At 39.9% G+C, this 20,035-nt stretch overlaps 1 protein-coding gene across 2 annotated transcripts in view; it reads left to right on the top strand.

Moving 5' to 3' along the window:
• Window positions 1–624: 624 nt before the first annotated feature.
• The window catches only part of RNF2 (ring finger protein 2), a 55,750-nt gene continuing 36,339 nt past the window's right edge, over window positions 625–20,035 (top strand). For both annotated transcript variants that reach the window (XM_017951345.2, XM_003893395.4), the window contains exon 1: window positions 625–951. The gene's annotated coding sequence lies outside the window, so the exon portion shown is untranslated. The remainder of the gene's footprint in view (window positions 952–20,035) is intronic.

Below are 20,035 nucleotides of genomic sequence, written 5' to 3'. Positions count from 1 at the left end.
GACATCTCAACAATAGTACATCTTGAGATCAGGGAACTTTCCATTCTTCGTTATTTCAGCTCATAATTTACACGCATTAAATGTCGGATAATTTACTGGAGACTGACTGGCTGTGTTTTAGGTAATGATTACATCTATTAATCCATTACTTCGTAAATCCTCAAGTTCAGAAGATAATACCGGAAGGGGCCAAGGAGGTAGGATAAAGCAGCAGCAAGGTAAATAGTAAGAGCTGATGACCACAATCAGAATGTTAAGCTAAGTTTAGAGTGGAAGGTCATTTTCCCTGGAGTAATTACACTTGCAGTTTTATCCTGCAAGGATGAAAAGTTTATGTTTGTTGTATAAGGGTGGAAGGGTGCCGAAGTTCATGTGAAGTTCTGCAGACCAAAGCTTAATGAGGATTTCCGCCGGTGGGATAGGTTTAAGAGGACGAACTCACGAGAAAGAAGTCTGAGTCCAAACCTCAGAGGCCGGCCAGGGCAGTGTAAAGGGTGGGCCGAAGCCAGGGCAGAAGAACCTAAGCAAAGGTTAAGCACGAGGTGGAGGCGCCGTCACCCGGGCGTTGCCTGGGGGCTGCGTCGGGCCGCGGTGGGCGCCGGGGGGGCGTGGCCGGCCAGCCCAGGGCGGGGCGGTGGCTTTGGTTCTCCAGGCCAACACGCGGCGGCGCACCCTCCCCTCGCGCCGCGGGCCTCCCCGCGCCGTGCACGTCCTCGTCCCGCGCCTCCGCCCCTCGCTCGCTCGCTCCTTCCCGCCCTCCCCGCAGCGCCGGCCGAGCCGGCTTCCCCTCAGTCTCTCATGAATATTGAGCGGCCCCTGTTGTATTTCCCGAGCTCCATTGCGGAAGCCGAGGCTCGCCATATTGTGCGGCGGCGCCGGCGGCCGCGGCAGCTGATACCCGAGTCTTGCTCCGGCCGCGGCCAGCGGAGCCCCAGGCTGGGGCAGGAGCCGGTGAGTGGGGCGGGCGGGGAGGCGAAGGGCGCGGAAGCGGCGGGCCGGGACGCGCGTCTGCTCGGCCGCGTTGCAGGCGACTGACGGGGACCGCGGAGTAGGGGGGGTGTGTGTCCGCGGGGGTGTGAGGGGACATGGCGCCGCCGCCGCCCCCGGCCGCTCTTGGGGCGGAGACGGCGGGGGAAGCGGCTTCTTATTGTTCCCGTGTCTTCGAGGGTCGTGGGAGGGAAGGGAGCTGGGTTGCGGAGGACCCAGTCAGCGAAGCGCCGGGATTCCTTCCTTCGCCGCGAGCCTTTCGCTACCCTTTCCTCCGCGCGGAGGCCGGAGCTGTAGCGCGGCCCCCTTGCCTCCGGGGGCGGGGGCCCCAGCCTCTCTGCAGCCCTACTCCGGAGGCGGACGGAGTGGAATGCGGGTTTTTTCTCTGGGCTTCCCCCTCGCAGCCAGGGATGTGTCTCTGCATCGTGGGGGTGGGGTAGGGGCACTTTGTGCAGATATCGCTCCTTCCTCTTGGGGGGTCGGAGTCGGGGTTCCAGTGTAGAGGAGCTGCTCGACGTCGGGGTTCCTCGGGGTGACCCCTTCTGCTTCACACATTCCTGGAGTGCCGCCTCCTGCTCGGGAGTATCTGTTGCTGCTTTCTAAAGCCGCGAGTTTACCCAGGAGGAGTCGTGGGGGGAGGGGGTGTCTTGGTTAGTTTCTGCGGGAAGCTTCGCGTTTTGAACCCTGTCGTTCATGCTAAGATCCTAGTACCCACTGTTGCCGGGAGCCCACGTCCTGCTATTCGGAATCGTTTGCCTTCTGCAGAAGTCGCCTTCTTGCTTTCAGAGATGGTGTTAGTAAAAATTGATCTCAAACTTGGAGGTTTATTTCAGTTATTTGCCCGCTAAGACCAATTATAGACCCATCTATTTGAAGCCCCTTTGGGTATCTTTTTCGAGGCTGTCGGAAGTTTTAGAGAATGTAACTTTACATTATAAAATGGTTTGAAGATGTCAGTTTTCTTTGAGGTGCCGTGAAAAGGATATAGGTTTGCATTCAGCATTTTAGTAATACGCTGTTTTTTAATTTAAAAAAATTAAGGCATGGTTTCACTGTTTTAAACCGCGGATATGTTTAAAACGAATGTACGAGCGATTTGCATTACATAATCTACTTTTGGTAGTTCCAAGATGATCAGTTGGAATACTTAGTCTAATTGGTAGCTAATCTGTCTGTTTTGCATTAAGTGCAGTTGTTGAATATTTTAATAACTTAGGTTGGTGTGAGAGTTTGCTTCTTATAGTGAAATTTGATCCTTTGATTTATAAAGTATTTAAATAGCAGCAATATGACTCTTGGTTATTCCCTTTTTCCCCTGAAATTTCTACTTTTCACAATCAACAAGTATCTTTAAAAATCTTGATTGTACTCTTAACCTACTTTTTAGTAAAATAATAGGTAGTTATTATATGAGACTCCTTTTTCTAGGAGTAGCACAGCGAATATGGTCTCTCACTTTTTGTAAGGATTGTAGTTATTTCCCTCAGGTATCCTTGTGGCATCCACATTTAAGGTTAATTATAGTAGAGGCAGATTTATGAAAAAACCTGCCCGAGTCAGGCCAATCCGTCTGAATATTTGAAAAATAAGCTAGTTATCGTAAAGTGTGTTGCATAGAAAATTTTCCAGTTACAATCACTAACATAATGTAGACCATGCAGACTTTAAAAATACTGGGAATCTGGAGTTTTTCTCTGCCTGTGTGAAGCTCCCAGATTTGAATGGATGGAAATATAGACCAGGTCAGCAAACATGTTTGGAATTTTATTACTGACCTACAGTTTGTGGTGTCGCGTCTGTGTCTCTGATTTGATTTATTCATGATTTGTATTTATATTATGCAGACTTTGGAGTAAAGGTGATATATATGCCCAATGAATAATATATAACCAGATGTTTCAGTGACAGTTTCATTTCTATACATTAGCAAAGAAGCATAATTTCTTCCAGCAAGAGAAATGAGTTAACATTAAAACGCACTTTATTAAAATTATGGCAGTGTTTCTAGTATGACTTAAAGCGCTTCATAGTTTTGTAATAACTCATTTATTAAATTCTGGATAAACTAAAAATGCATCACAGTTTGCAGCTTTTAAGAAAGGAAAAATATGAGATTATGTACTCTGCCCACAGATCTACAATTGATTTTTAATTCGTGTTATTTATTGCACACGCTGTAGAAGACATTGTCATCAGACAATGGTTAATTTCTTGATTGAGTCATTTATTTGACATCTTAGCTGTCATAGCAACTTATTGACTGTTTCTTTGCATTTAATACTGAGTAGGTGCCCATATAATTTGGGGTACAAAGGTGGTATTATAGCATTTACACAGTCCATTCCTTAAAGGTCCACATATCCTGACTGTTTGCCCACTGGTCTTCTACCCTTTCTGCCTATTGTGTCTACTGGGTCTTCTGGTATTTCTTGTGGGAAGTGCAGTTTGATTGGTCTTACATAAATATTTTGATTGTGGTCATGAGACTCTTGGCATTTAAGTAGAAGCTAGTGTTAGTGTGTTGCCAGGTAGGAGCTAGGTGATGAGTCCCTATAGGTGCTAAGAGTTTAGGTGACCCATTACGCAGTTTTGTGTTGTGTGGAGCAACTCCGGTAGAACTGGCCATGTTCTTAATTCTCCTTTGCTTTACGGTTTTTAGGCAGCTGAGGCAGAGTGGTGTGATTGGGCTTAGTTATATATCTTGTTGGATGCTCAGGAGCTATAGACATTGCTAAAAATTCTAAGATTTCTGTTGCTTAAATTTACCTTCTCCCATTTCATTTTGAGAATTAACCTGTTTGCCATTTATCATAATTTTAAAAAATCAGTTTATCCGTATTAAGTACAGTGGTGAAGTTATTTTTGAAATTAACCTTGGGTTAAATTTGCTAATGAGGGCATACTATTAAGTGAAGTAACGAGCCAAATGAAAAACGTAAGCATTTTGGTCATTTGTTTTTAAAAGATATGTTACTTATGGCCTCTTCTGCAAGGGGGATTTCTTTTTTTTCTATGCTATAGAGTGGAGTTGTATGAAAAGGTTAGATTCTAAAGTCGATGCATAGAATGAAAATCACATTTAGTAAAAAAAAAAAAAAAAAAAAAAAAATCATGCTTGAAAATCCCTCAGGAAGGCACAACAACATACCAATAAGTTCAGCTAAGCTTTGGTGTTGGAGCAGATTACCGGTTCTTTGAGCACTGCGTGAAGTAGTTAGCTTGCATTTAGGGACCTTGCATTTGGGGCGGGGGGGTGGGGGAGGAGCATTCGAAGGGGAGTGCCTTTAAATTTAAGAATCTGGATCCCTTGGGAGGCCGAAGTAGGTGGATCACGAGGTCAGGTGTTGGAGACCAGCCTGACCAACTTTGTGAAACCCTGTCTCTACTAAAAATACAAAAATTAGCCAGGCATAGTGGCATGTGCCTGTAATCCCAGCTACTCAGGAGGCTGAGGCAGGAGAATCGCTGGAACCCAGGAGATGGAGGTTGCAGTGAGCTGAGATCATGCCACTGCACTCCAACCTGGGTGACAGAGCGAGACTCCGCCTCAAAAAAAAAATCAGGATCTCATGCCACAGTATCAGAGGATGTGAGAACTGGGACCACTGGGGAATAGCAGAACAATTTTATCATTTCACATTATTTCTAGGATATGTACTATATTAACAGAGGTGAGTGCATCTGTTTGGAATAACTTGCACTTGTAAAATTATTTCTCATTTTCTCATTTAAACAGTGTAGTAGTTTAAATCACAAAAAGTGATTTTTATGCTGCAGCTTAACAGAAGCAAATTTAGAGGGTTTCAAGTTATCCTCTATGAAATAGTTTTTATAAAATAACCCAAATTTTGTTTACTTTCCCTTCAGTGAAGCAGCAAGATATCTGAGAGCAGTTAGAATTATTGTGTTTTACAATGTACTAGGGTACAATAGAGGAAATGGCGACTTCAGTAGGAATTTCAACAGAAAGGATTTAATATAGGGAGTTGGTTAGATGAATGTAAAAAAAAAAACAAAAAAACAAAAGCGGGGGAGGGGGGAACATTACAGTAATCAGAACCTAAGAGCTCAGAGAAGAGGTTCTATGGACCGGGTGGTGGACTTTTGAGTAGGTCAGCATTGTGCAGTTGCTGCTAGTACTTATGAAGGCATGTGTTACTGCTGGTTCTGGGAGAACCACAAAAACCTGGAGACTGGAACCATTTGCTAACTGCCAGGGTCAGGGACTGCAGTTGCTACTGACAGGAACTGGAAGGTTGTCCCTTCTCCCATCTTCCTGTGTTCCAGTCTTCACTTACTACTGCTATTGGCAAAGCCTAATGAGATCCCAGCTGGCAAAGGAGTTGGTGAAACATGGTTGCAGTCTCAGCCATAACAACATAGAGTCTGGGAGGGTAGTTTTGGAGTTGAGAGACAATAAATAAGTAAATGATGTGGACAAATAGTGTAGGTTAAGATGTAGTAATTTAAATAGGGACATCTGTGTTAACATTGCCTTTCAAAAAATATTTATCTTCTGTATGCCAGACCCTATGCAAGGGAGGAGGAATAGAAAAATGAATCAAACAAGGTCTTTGTCCTTGAGGAATTTATAGTTTAAGTGGCAACAACAAATAAACTACTGTACAGTGTTTTCAGTGCAGTAACAAATGAGTGCTGTGTTTTGGGAGCCCGAAGGACATAGCAACCAACTTGCCTCTTCTCTGCCTACCTAAACTTTATAACTACTCTTTTTGTCTTCTATCATGATTAAATGCAATTTTATTCTTTCTGACTGCTGTGTTCAACCCAGCTCGTGTGAAAACTTTTTCTCTGAGATATCTCAATTTTGTCACATAATTATTATTTTGTATTTCTCTGTGCTTTATTCATCTAGATTATAAAGACCAGTGCTTTCTTTGCACTTTAGCTTAGTACTGTGCACGTAGATGCTTGAGAAATACTTTTTTCAGTGGCTGATGGAAGTAAAATATTGATCATTACCTTTCTAGACATCATTTCTTCCTTCCAAGGTCATTAGAAAATAGTTTGGGTAAAGTGTTACTTGATTTTACAGATAGAAAAATTGAAAGGGTAAAATAATCAGCTAATTTAAACTGCATAGCACCAATAGGTGATCTAAAAATGGGGCTTTGGATTTCTGATCCCCTATCTTTCAGAGCCAGCAGTTTTGACAGGCATTCCTTTTCATGGCTAAATAAAATTCTCTCCTACTTCTTGGTATTTTATAAACTAGTGTTCTCAATCTCAAGTTATTTTGGTGTGGGATCAGGAGAAATTCCTCATTTCAGTTCCCCAAAATAAAACATTATGTAGTTTCTTAATTGTCCACTCTTTGTTGTCTTTTTTTTCTCCTTCCTGTATTGATGACCACTACCTCTATTCGCTATTGCGAAATGTGCACATCAACAGTACTTCATTTTGACTTCTTTTTAGAAGAACGTTCTGCTCGTTTCCCCCACCGTTCACACACCATGTTGATTTACTTTAAAACCAACTAATTCTTCACTTAAAAAAAAAATGTATGCCTCCATGCCAGTAATTGCATTAAACCCTCACTATTTACACTGTTTGCTGTATAGAGTCTTACTCAGTCTGGGACAGCTGTCTTGGAACCCAGCCAAATGTTTTCTAGAAGGCTTTACTATATTACAGAAGGGGTAGTATTGTGTATAGTAGAAGGAGTTGCAGAATTGAATGCAGGAGACTTGGTTTCTAGGTCTGGTTCCACCACTAGCAAGATTCTTGGCCTGAGCCTATTTTCTTTTGTCAAAAAAAAAAAAAAAATTTAAAAATATCACCCTCACTGACCTTACAGATTTGAAAAGATACAAGAGGTAATGTAGGTAAAGGGGTCTTTGTAAAGAGTAAAGCACGTTGTAAATGTAAGGGGTGTATGTGAAGAAAGAAAAAGTGAGAGTGAGATCCATTGGTCCCTGGCTTGGATCTTGGGGATGGTTTTGTGTCTACTTTCAAGTTGTTGAGTTTCTATATTTAAAAAAGTGTTTAGGGTGGTAATGGGGTGTGAGAGGAGTTGTGAATGTCCTATAACCCTACTTGTCACAAATCTGGTTGATAGTGTAGCATCCCCCCCTTAAATAATGTCTTTTTTTTTTTCATCTTTCAAAATTTTTTATTGAGGTATAACTGTGTACAAAAATACACACCAATGTTTACATATATACACATTTTATGTATATATGTATATACATATTATAAACATGTATATATGTATATTATAAACATGTATATATGTATAAATACAAATACAACTTTTACATACATACATACATTTTAACATATATATGTAAATATATATGCATGCACCCATGTAAGCACATCTCAAATTAAGAAGAACATTCTATTACCCAGGAAAGTTTCAGTGTTAGCCTTCCGCTGCTGATCCTTTTCCCTCACCTGTGACACCCCCCATTATTTTCCTCCTCTGTTTGATCTGACATCATGGAATATCTGTTCTTCCTTCAGACCATTTCAGACTCATTCCTTCCTCTTGTTCCTTTTTGGAGACCTTTCCTAATAACTGCAGCACTCTTAACTCTCCTACCACTCTTAACTCTCCTACCACCAAACCAGAGGTACCCAAAGTAGGGGATAGGCAATCCAGCATGTAACACACAGGTTTCTAGCACCACTATTCATGATACCCAAAAATTGAAACAGCTGAAATGTCTGTCAACAGATGAATGGATAAACAAAATGTGGTATAAACTTACAGTGGAATATTATTCAGCCATGAAAAGGAATAAAGTACTAATACATGTTACAGTGTGGATGAACCTTGAAAATATGCCAAGTGAAAGAAAACCACAAAAGGCCACATAATACATGAGTCCATTTCTGTGAAATATCCACAGTAGAAAAATCCATAGCTTGGTGGTCATCAGAGGTTTGGGAGATGGGGATGAAACTGCTTAATGGGTAAGGAGTTTTACTTTGGAGTAATGGAAATGTTTTGGAATTAGGGTTAGTGGCTGCACAAGACTGTGAATGCACTAAATGCCACTAAATGTTCAATTTAAAATGGTTCGTTTCACCCCGGTAAGGTTTTTAAAAAATGAAGTGGTTATCATTTTAGGTGAGCTGAAAAGTTTGAATGAGGCATAGACTCCTTGAATTTTTAAGCCGTGAAGTGCTGGGCAAATATCAGCTGGGGATGCTGAAGGAACGAACTACCTGAGGGTCAGCAAGTATGGCTTCAAAGCTCTGCCTCAGGTAATGATAATGATAATAAGAGATGGTGATAATAATAAGAGATACTACATCTACAATGCTTAATATGAGCCAGGCACTGTTCCAGGTACTTTACATCTAAAAATTACTAAATCCTTACAACTCTTAAGAGGTGGTATGACATCACATTTCCATTATAGACAAGGAAACTGAGGAATTGAGAAGTTTAAATGAAGTCTCCAAGACATAGGAAATGACAGAGTCCACATTTGAACCTAGGCAAGTCAGACTCTAGACACTGAAGTCTCAAACACCAGGCTCTGCGCTAGGAACTCTCCAGGTTTTATCTCATTTAATCCTTTATTAAGGAAGGTATTGTTATTTCCATAAAAAAAGATCCCCTTCGTAGTCTCCCTACATTCCGTGCCTTCTAGTTTTTCCCCTACATTTATTTTTATGTTGATCTACATACTCCTGTCATTATTTTCTCATTTTGCTTCATTTTCCTTTTTCTTTTCTTTTCTTTTTTAAGAGACAGGATCTTGCTATGTTGCCCAGGCTGGAGTGCAGTGAGGCAGTCATAGTTCACTGCAGTCTCCAACTCTTGGGCTCAAGTGATCCTCCCACCTCAGCCGCCTTTGTAGCTGAGATTATAGGAGTGTGCCAGTGTGCACACTAATTTTCTTATTTTCTTTCTTTTTTTCAGAGATGGGGGTCTCATGTTGCCTAGGCTGGTCTTGGACTCCTGGTCTCAAACAGTCCTCCCACTGTGGCCTCTCAAAGTTCTGGGATTACAGGCTTTGGCCACCACATCCAGCCTGAATTTGATTATTTGCATTTTCTTTTGGTCTTCCATTACTAGAAGGCTGGGATTTCAATTACTGTTGATTTTCCAATATCCAAAACAATGTGTGGTACATAATAGGCTCCAAAATATCTAAAAGGAATAGTGCACGTGACATTAACTAGTATTAGGTCTTGTGTGCCTGTGTTTGAGTAAGATTATATAATACGTAATGTTCTCCTTTTTAAACTTAATGTCTTGTATTAAAAAACAAACAAACAAAAAATACCTAGATGTAGCTCATTCTTGGATGGATGTTAATAACCCAGATTGGATGTAGCAGCATTTACTTAACCAGTTTCCTGTTAATCTACATTCCCCCCAGTGTTTCTCTAGCATGCAAACAATATGGCATTAAACATCTTCAGAAATGACTTTTTTTGTATATGTGTACTTATTTCTCTATAACTAGTGTCTAGAAGTGAAACTGCCGGGAAAAAGGATATATACTTTAAAAATCTCTGTAGGTAATGCCAAGTTTTGCTCATTATCCACTCCTGGCAAAGCTGCTACGGCACACAATGGGTTTCAATATGCCTTGGACCAAACTGGATATTATTATTTCTTTTTGCTAATCTGATGGCGGAAAACGGACCCTCAGTTTACAGATAAGGAAATGGCGGCTTAAGTTCCGCGACTGTTCACATAACCGGCAAGTGGCAGAGCCGTGATTTGGCATCAGAAGCGACTCCGGAGAGAATGCGACAAAGCTGGACACTCTGCTCTGTGTCCTGGGGCACGTCTGGTGATAGATGGGCCTTGCCATGCTGGCAAGCAGGCCTTTCTCTCCCATCTAGGCCTCTGGCACCTCCGGGCCGGCGGAACGCTGGCTCTTCTCCATTACGAGTGCCCTTCCTGAGAGCGGGTTCCTCAGCTCTAAAATGGCGGCCGCCAGGACCCCCGAGGACACGCCCCTAGAGGCAGGGCCTGAATTCCTAAATAATTGTCTTTCAAGATTGACATGCCGCCTCAGTTTCTTTTTTCTTTTCTTTCTTGTTTTTAATTTTTTTTTTTTTTTTTTTTTAAAGACAGGGTCTGTTTCGCCGGGGTTGGAGTGCAGTGGCGCCATCTCAGCTCACTGCAACCTCCGCCTTCCGGGGTCAAGCGATCTTCCCACCTCAGTCTCCTGAGTAGCTGGGACCACAGGCGGGCGCCGCCACGCCCGGCTATTTTTTTTCTATTTTTGGTAGAGACGGGGTTTCTCCATGTTGCCCAGGCTGGTCTCGAACTCCTGAGCACAAGCAGTCCGCCCGCCTCGGCCTTCCAGAGTGCTAGGATTACAGGCATGAGCCAATGCACCCGGCTGTTTCTTTTCACCTGGGAGACATGTGTTGATTATATCTTGAGAGAACACCCCAAAAGTTTCGTTACACTTGTAGGAAAAAAACTATCACTTTGCAGATTGTTTAAATGACTAGGGCCTGAGGGAGTAGGGAAAGCATGCTCTACAGATCGAGTATCCCTTTTCCAAGATCCATAGGACCAGAAGTATTTTGGATTTCAGGTATATTTTTCCGGATTTTGTAATATTTACTTTATACTTACCAGTTCAGCATCCCTAATTCAAAAATCTGAAATCAGAAATGCTCCAATGAGCATTTCTTTTTAGCGTGACTTTTTTGAGCGTCATGTCCATGTCCAAAAAGTTTTAGATTTTCTTATTGGGGTGCTAAACCTGTATCGTTTATTTTGTCTGGAAATTACTATTGTAGTTTTTTGTTTGTCTGTCCTTGTTTTTAAATTTAAATGGAGTCTCGCTTTGTTCCCCAGGCTGGAGTGCTGCGCCTCCCAGGTTCAAGCGATTCTCCTGCCTCCTGAGTAGCTGGGATTACAGGCGAGCGCCACCACGCCCAGCTGATTTTTGTATTTTGGGTAGAGATGAGGTTTCACCATGTTGTCTAGGCTGGTCTCGAACTCGAACTCCTGAACTCAAGTGATCCGTCTGCCTCGGTCTCCCAAAGTCTGGAATTATGCTAGGTGTGAGCCACCGTGCCCAGCCTGTAGTTTCATTTTATATGAGGGTTATATCAGATTCAGAAAATCTCTGCTTTTAAAAATATACTTGGCAAGATTGGAAGTTATATCTGTTGTTTAGTTTTAATGAACCTATCCTTTTGTCCTTGATCTTAAAATTTTTAGTTAGCATATTTGTGAAGAAAACAGGGCTCTTCGAATTAGTGCCAAGGTGGGTTTCTTTTTATATAGATAGCTGTGGGGTGCTATCCTCTAGGAACATTTCCTCATATAATTGTAATGTATGTTTTTAAAGGCTCTCAAATATTAAAGTACTATCTAGAATAGTAAGACTAAATTTCTTTGTTCTTAATGTTATTAGAATTGTTACAGTTGCATTGAAATGTAGATCCCATTTATCAGTTTGGTTTGTTCTGTGATAATTTGTTAGTCTCTTGAAATTTTTTTTTTGGGAGTTCTCCATTACTTGAAGAGTTCTTCATTACTTGAAAAGATAATATAGTTGTATATAATGTAGATAACATTATTAATGTCAGTTTAATTTGTTCTGAAAGCTTTTGAGTAATCTTTGGAATACTTGATTTAGGAAAATTAAGACAATATTGGTGTGCAGTGAGAAAAAAATTTTACAAGATAAGTTATCCATTGTTCTTTTTTTTCTTTTTGTTTTCTCATTTTTTAAAGAGACAGGGTCTCCCTCTGTTGCCCAGACTGGAGTGCAGTGGCACGATCATAGGTCACTGCAACCTTGAACTCCTGGGCTCAGGAGATCCTCCCAACTTAGCTTCCTGAGTAGGTGGAACTATAGGCATCCACCATCACATCTGGCTAATTTATTTTATTATTATTTTTTATTTTTGTAGAGACAGGGTTTAGCTATGTTGCCCAGGCTGGTCTCAAACTCCTGGCCTCAAGTGATCCTCCCTCCTTGGCCTCCCAAAGTGCTGGGATTACAGGCGTGAGCCACTGCACCTGGCCTATCATTCATTTCTTAAATGGATTGTTTTTATTTTTAATCCCTATGTTCAATATGTTGCTTAGTCCTTTTGGAAGTAGTTTAAGAGCTAAGAATGGGGGGAAATCCATAAATTATTACTTAAATTGTCTTTGAATAAAATAGCATTCAGTTGTTGCTTTTTTCATTTTTAAAATTTATTTTTTAAATTTAGGAAATTTGGAGAAGTAGGAAAAAATGCTGTTGGTACTTAATTACACATTCTGCTCAATTTACGTTTGGAAATAAATTTTAGATTTTGGTTTGATTTTGTTTAAAACATAGTTTTAACTGTATTTTATATGTAGATATAAATTTATGTATGTTTTAAAATCTGGGCTGGGTGCGGTGGCTCATGCCTGTAATCCAGCACTTTGGGAGGCAGAAGCAGGAGGATCACTTGAGACTAGGAGTTCAAGACCAACCTGGGCAACATAATGAAACCCTGTCTCTATGAAAAAGAAAAATAAACAAAATTAGCATGGTGTGGTGGTGCACACCTGTAGTCCCACTTACTATGCAGGCTGACGTGGGAGGATTGCTTGAACCCAGGAGTTCGAGGCTGCAGTGAGCCATGATCACACTGTTTCACTTTAGCCTGGGCAACCCTGTCTCCAAAAAAAAAAAAAAAAAAAAAAAAATCTAAATATCATTCACATTTTCTGTGCCATAGCTAGTTTGTTAACGTTTTTAATGATTAATATTTCAGGTGTATGAACCATAGTGTATTTAATCATTTCCTTGTGGTTGGTTTATAAGGCTTTTTAAGATTTGTATTTATGTTTATGTTGATGATAAGGTCATCTATTATTCATGTGGCAGTGGGGTGGAAGTAAAGCAGTACTTGTTGTCTCTGTAAGGTTACCTTTCCAAGAATGAATCTGTGACTGTCTTTGATGGCAGTAGCTTGTTGTGCAGTAGAGTTGAAGAAAACAAAGAGGGAATGAAAGAAGATAGCCTGTTTCCCCATGTAGGCTTGATAATTCTTTTTTAGGTAGTGCAGAGCATATGTTCTTGACCTTCAGTCCAGCTGTCTCTAAGGATCCACGAATACAGTCATCCCTCTGTATCCACGGTTTCGTGTCCTTGGATTCAACAAACTGCAGATGGAAAAATACTCTCGAGGAAAAAAAAACACACACACAATAAAAAGTAAGAGTGCAACAGTTTAAAAATAATACGAATTTTTGGCCAGGTGCAGTAGCTCGTGCCTGTAATCCCAGCACTTAGATGGATGGATCACTTGAGCCCAGATGTTTGAGACCAGACTTGGCAACATGGTGAGACACTGTCTTTACAAAAACTACAAAAATTAGCCAGGCTTGGTGGTGCACACCTATAGTCTCAGCTACTCAGGAGGCTGAGGTGGGAGCTCACCAGAGCCTGGGAATGTCGAGGCTGCAGTGAGCCTTGATTGCACCACTGCACTCCAGCTTTGGTGACAGAGTGATACCCCGTGTCAAATAATAATAGTAATAGAAATTTTGAAAATGCAGTCTAGCAACTAGTTACATAGCATTTATATTGTGTTAGGTACTATAAGTAATCTAGAGATGATTTAAAGAATATGGGAGGATGTGTGTAGGTTATGCAACTATTACCCCATTTTATGTAAGGGACTTGAGCATCTGTGGCTTTTGGTGTCTGTGGTGTGTGAGTATCTTCAGAACCCCATGGATACTCAGGGAGAACTGTACTCTGTAATTTTGTGTGCATGTGTTTTTGTATGTCTTTTTTTCTCCCAGAGGTGAGAGTTCCTTACTTTCATCAGATTCTTAAGGGGAATGTAGACCCAGAACAGTTAAAAACCATGGATTACAGGAATTTTGTTAAAAGTAGAGGTAGAGGGAAAACTGTAAAAAGTATTTGAAACGGCATCTGTTGTCTTGAATTAATGTTAGTTTTCCTTCCTCTTTATTGTTAAGTAATGTGGAATGAGTTTTGTTTTTGAGAGAATGGATTTTGCTACTTTAACTTCTTAAGTTTTTGTTTATTGTGTAATGGTTTTCTCTTTTTAATATTGATTATTTGAAGAACTCACGTTAAGATTATCAAAGTCTAGTTGTTTATAAGTAGCTTTGCCCTAAGTGGCATTTCAGTATATGTATTTTTGTTGTTTGGAGCTCTTTGCATTATTTCCAGAGCAGTAGATTTTTTTAGATATCACCTAAAACATGCTCATTTTATGGATAAAGAGGTTTAGGTCTGTATATTGACTTGGTTAAAGTCATGTTGATTTCCAGTATATATGAAGTGTGCCATACTTTTGCTGCTTTTGTGAACCTAAATATTATGCTAATTTTAGATTTATCAGACTATAAAACTTCTAGTAGTTTCTGGTTTCTTGTTCTAGCTTCCTCTTCCTGGTCCCTGACTTTCTTTCAGCCTTTGAAACCTCTGGAGCTACTTCTGCCAGGATTAAGCTTTTTTGTTGCAAGTTGCAGAAATCTGGAGTCAAGGCCAGAAGAGAAGAGAGAGATTAAATTAGTTTACCTTTTGGAATTGTTTCAAGAATGAAAAATGAGAATAGAAGTCTCCTGAATCCCAGTCTGGCTGCTACTCCATAATAGTGTTTTTTTTTTCTTTTTCTGCAAAAGAAAATCTACCTATGTGACAGGGGACATGGGAACCACATTCTTTGCTTATCTGTTCTTGGCTATTTTTGCCTTAAAACTGCTAAAAAATCTGTGCCTTATTGTAATATGGTAACAATAATAATGGGAGTTGAAAAATTGAGGGAAAAAAGTACCAAGCCCATATTACCTTCTAACATAACTTACGTAGCTGTCCTTGTAGCGCTGATGCAAATTAGTGTTATCTCTAGTCACATTACCTTACAAGTACTTCAGTCATTACATATGGTATTGTTATATTGAACGACTGGAAAAATGTCCTGATTGCAGCAGACATCTTCATATTAGTGGCTTTACTGTTGTAGTAGCAGTAGTAATAAATAATATGTTTGGTTGGTGGCTAAGCGTATGGCCTTCTCACTCAAACAGACCTGGGTTTGAGTCTTGCCTCTGACATTTACTGTGAGACCATTAAGCACGTTAATAGCATTGTTTTCCACAACTGGGATTACTTGGTCAAATAATATGAAAATTATATTTTTATCTCTAGAAATGAATTCCTTAGCTGGTTTTTGAATGGGTTAGTCCAGTTCCTGTTAGAAGAGTGTAGAGGTATTAGCCTTCGGCTTTTCTCTTTATTATCTTTCTGAATCTGATTATTTTCTTAGGTCTCTACCTGACCACAAATTTAGTTTGCCATTAGATTGTGGCCTTCCCAGAAAAGTAGAATTTGTTAGTATATTTCCAGTGACACAAGGGAATGTTACTGTGATTTCTTGCGTTGCTACTTGCTAAAGCTAACATTGGCACTTAATGAACATTTATCTACCCAGGAAAGGATAACAATCTTGAAATATACCACTTTTCAGAAGCTGCTGACTTATGCTATGGCATATGAGGCCTGGACTAAGAGTCCAAAAAACTTTTTGTTTTGTCTTTAATTCAAATTTATGTAAATCTTTTAGCTTTGCTTTATGCCTTAGTTGTGTTTCACATATCCATCACAAAGATACAGGTAACTGATGTGTGTCATTAAGTCTACAGATTTATTTATTGGGGCCAATCATATGTGGTGTCAGCATAGAGTGGCAGTCAACAGTCAGTAGTAACCTGGATACTGCCACCATATCAGTATACTCCCTTGTTTAGAGGTTCCTATTATCTGGGTAGGAATATGAACTGAAGTTGATAGTTTCCTTGCTCACTTAAGGACTTAAAATTTTTCTGTTCTGCTTAGGAAATTATTGACATCCTTTGGTTTTCTTGGTCTAAGGGCACTCGGAGAATTAAAGGTAGTCCTTTTTAAGAATGTGATGAATTTTTGGAATAGAGTTGGTATGTGTTCAGGACTGAAAGCCTGGGTTATGCCAAAGTCTGAGGTTTAGATGACTAATGGGTCACTAGATTCAAATAAATTGGATGAATCAGTAGACTGGAAACTCCTTTGGCAAGCAGAGGTTGAAACATCCTTAGAGAAAATGAAAAAATCTAGCCTGGCAGATGAGAACCAGGAGGAATGAGTACCGGTATAAGGAACATGTCTTGTCAGAGGGACAGACCGTTAAGAATTGAGGAAACAGTCTGGGCAAGGTCGCCCACATCTGTAATCTCAGTGCTTTGGGAGGCTGAGGTGGGAGGATCACTTGAGGTCAGGAGTTCAGTACCAGCCTGGGCAACATAGCAAGATCCCGTCTTTACAAAAAGTTAAAAAAGTAGCTGAGCGTGGTGATGAGTCTGTAGTCCTAGCTACTTGGGAGGCTGACATGGGAGGATCGCTTGAGCCCAGGAGTTTGAGGTTACAGTGAGCTATGAGTCACTGAGCCACTGCACTCCAGTCTGGGTGCTGGAGTGAGACCCTATCTCTTTTTTTTGTTTTTGTTTTTGAGACGGATCTCGCTGTGTCACCCAGGCTCGATGGAGTGCAGTGGCGTGATCTCGGCTCACTGCAAGCTTCGCCTCCCGGGTTCATGCTGTTTTCCTGCCTCAGTCTCCTGAGTAGCTGGGACTATAGGAGCCCACTACCATGCCCGGCTAATTTTTTGTATTTTTAGTAGTGATGGGGTTTCACCGTGTTAGCCAGGATGGTCTCAAGACCCTATCTCTTAAAAGGAAAAAAAAAAAAAAAAAAAAAAAAAAGAAACAGAAATGGAAGGTTCTGATTTCAGGCAAAAACCAGCCAACCAAACAAAAAACCACACAAGATCACAAAACCCCAAATGTGGCAGCCTTTAGCACCAAGGCTACCAGTATAGAGGAAAATCGATAGCTTATTGTTTCAAATACATATGTAATTATGGCAGGTGGACGTGGAGAAGTATGGAAGTAGCCATTCTCTTTAAGACTGTGGAAAAAAAACGGCAGGAATCCTTAGCTATGACTTGGGGTAGGCTAGATGCGTGAATTTTAATATGCAATATTCCTCTTTTTGACTTTGAAAATAGAAGATTGGAGGAAACAACTGGTTGTTGGCTGAAGTATTCAAGTTGAAAGAAATTGCTAAAGGTAGAGTATTTTCTTAGCTCAGGAGAACAAGACTGTTTTTAGGCAATGCACTGTCAGAAACATTTAATTTAGCCTGCTTTGATCCGCAGAATATTAGAGTTTAGAGAGCTCTTGATGCTACTTAACATAAAGGTTTAAATTTACAAGTGAGGAAACTGGACCCCCAGCTGTAAGTGACTAGCCCTGTGGTTCACACAAGAATCTAGAAGCAGTGATTCTTTACCATTGGAGTGTATTTGTATAATAGAAAATTTGTGCCTACCCCTGTTTCAGTAACCAGTATTACTGTAATCAAGTTGTCTCCACCTTGTGGCAGCAAATATTTTACAAGGCTGAGTACAAACATGGAAGAAAACTGCTAGGGAGAACTTTTAACTGTTTTTGAGGAAGAAAGAGGCAGGTAGCTTTGTGACAGTTGTGTTGCTTTTTCAAAGGCAGCTGTGGGGACAGTGTCCTCATTGCCTACATTCATATTTTGTAACCTTATTAAGGAATTTATATACTCTGTATACCTGAATCAGGCAATCATTTATTGTTGACAGTGTAGGAAGTTATAGTGTTGAGCTTATCTTTTACAATTTTCGGATATACAGACATGCATATTATATATACATAAGATATATGTGTATATATTCACATATACACATATTTCTCACTCTTTCCCCATCTTTGTCATGAGTTAGAAGAGCATGCTAACTTTATCAGTGGAGAAGAGAGAACTAAATAATGATGATGTTGGGAAACTTGCCCATTGCATGGAATGGAGTAGCTAGATCCTAGCCTCTTTAAATATAAAAAAAATTACAAGAAAGTATAGGTGGTTGTTTTTTACAATTTTAGAGTATGGTTTCCGAAAATGCCGAAGAAAAGTACACTAAAAATATATAAAAGATAAAAGTTGTGTACTGAAGAAGTCAAAAGACAAAGCAGCAAAATGGGGAAAGTTAACACTCATGACAGGCAAAAGGTCGATTTCCTTAAAAGAAGGAGTTATTACATGTTAACTTAAAAAAGAACTAACAGAAATGGATATAAATAATTGGTAGACCAAACAAAAAAAAAAAAGGCCAATAAAACTGTGAAAAGATATTCTGTTTATCTCATGATTGAGGCTTGCCAATTAAAGCAACAAAGAAGTATCATTTCCCTCCCACTTATCAGATTGGACAGGGTGTTTTAAAAAAACTGTTGTTTTTCCCTAATTGGTAGAAATGTAAATTGGTATAATGATATGACAGTATTTATCAGAATAAAAAAATTTCCTTGCCCTTTGGTCCAGTAATTCCACTTCTAGAAATTTGTCCCAGGCAACTTTTTGCCAAAGGTAACTTCTTCTTGTTAAAGTTAGCAAAATATATACTAAACCAGTAACTGTAAATGAGTGAATTCTGAGCAGTGTCTTTATTTGGGGAAGTACCATTTGGAAATGCCAGATGTTTCTTAGATCACTGAAACAGTAATTTTTTACACAGAATGCATAGAATAGTGATTCTCAAAACTGGCTGCACATAAAAACCATTTATCTGGCTTTTAAACTGGGGGTGGATGAGGGGTAAAGATACTGATTCAGTGAGTCTGAAATGCAACCTTGGTATCACAACTGTTTAAAAGCCCTCCAGATGAAAAATGATTCCTTATATATAGCCAGGTTTGGGAACTACTTCTTTAAAGGAAGACTTTTCCTGTGGGTGCATTTGGTTTTTTTTTTTGGTAGAAGATAAGACTATTGAGCAAATAAACTGAAGTTCGCATTTTTTGTCACCTTCTCCCACTCTTACCATTTTCTCCTGATAATTAGGGTTCAACTGGTGTATTAGCTTCATATAGTTGCTGTAACAAATTACCAAAATGTGGTGATTTGAAACAACATGAACTTATTATTTTACAGTTCTGGCAGTAAGAAGTCCAAAATGAGTCTTACGGGATTGAAATCAAGGTGTTGGAAGGTCTGTGACCTTTCTGGAATCTCTAGGGAATAATTCATTTTCTTTCATTTTCTAACTTCCTGAGGTTATCTGCATTCTTTAATTTGCAGCCCCTTCTTCCATCTTCAGGCCAGCTTCCCAGTGTCTTAGATTGCTCTCTTGGACTACTGCCCTGGCCTCCTTCATAACAGCTTCTTTGACTCTGCTTCTCACATCACATCGCTTTGTCTGCCTCTTAAGGACCTTTGCCGTTACATTGGGCCAAATGTGGATAATCCCGGATAATCTCCCCATCTTAAGAGCTGTAATTTAATCGTATTGGCAAAGTCCATTTTGCCATGTAAGGTTAACATGCACAAATTCTGGGGATTAGGACGTGGATACCTTTGAGGGATCTATTATTCACAGTGCCATAGTTAGAGACTTAATTCAGAAGGGCATTTAAAATTAACAAATTGAATATTTTAATCTGTCTTAAATTTATATCATATTCTAGCCCTAAATAAGCTTCTCTGTAGTAAGTTATGATTAATGTTTATTACCTCAGGAACAATCTTCAATTTCTACTTTATTCTTAGCAATGTAGGTTGGATGGGATAGGATAGCTAGTCTTATTGCACCAATAACAATAGCTATTGTATATTCTTCACAGAATCCTACTGAACAGGTACTTTATTTCAACACTGACAGGATTTCATAGTTTGATTTTTTTGGTAATGCTTTGGATAGTCTAGACGGTCCCCAATTTACAGTGGTTCGACTTATGATTTTTCAACTTTACAGTGGTACAAAAGCAATATGCATTCAGCATGCTTCTTGACTTGTGATGGGGCTACATCTGGATAACCCATCTTAAATTGAAAACATTGAAAGTTGAAAACACTTTAAGCTTATATTTTCAACTTACTATGGTTTCACTTTAGACTTAAGATATTTTCAATTTATGATAAGTTTATTGGGATGTAACCCCATTGTAGGTCAAGGAGCATCTTTATTGTTATCTTAACAATATTTTGTCTTCAAATCCATGAACATGGGATGTCTT

The sequence above is a fragment of the Papio anubis genome, chromosome 1 (genome assembly GCF_008728515.1).
Source record: "Papio anubis isolate 15944 chromosome 1, Panubis1.0, whole genome shotgun sequence".
In the NCBI taxonomy this organism is placed as follows: domain Eukaryota; kingdom Metazoa; phylum Chordata; class Mammalia; order Primates; family Cercopithecidae; genus Papio; species Papio anubis.
The sequence above is the reverse complement of the archived record's forward strand: the minus strand, read 5'-3'. Positions and strand labels throughout refer to the sequence as shown.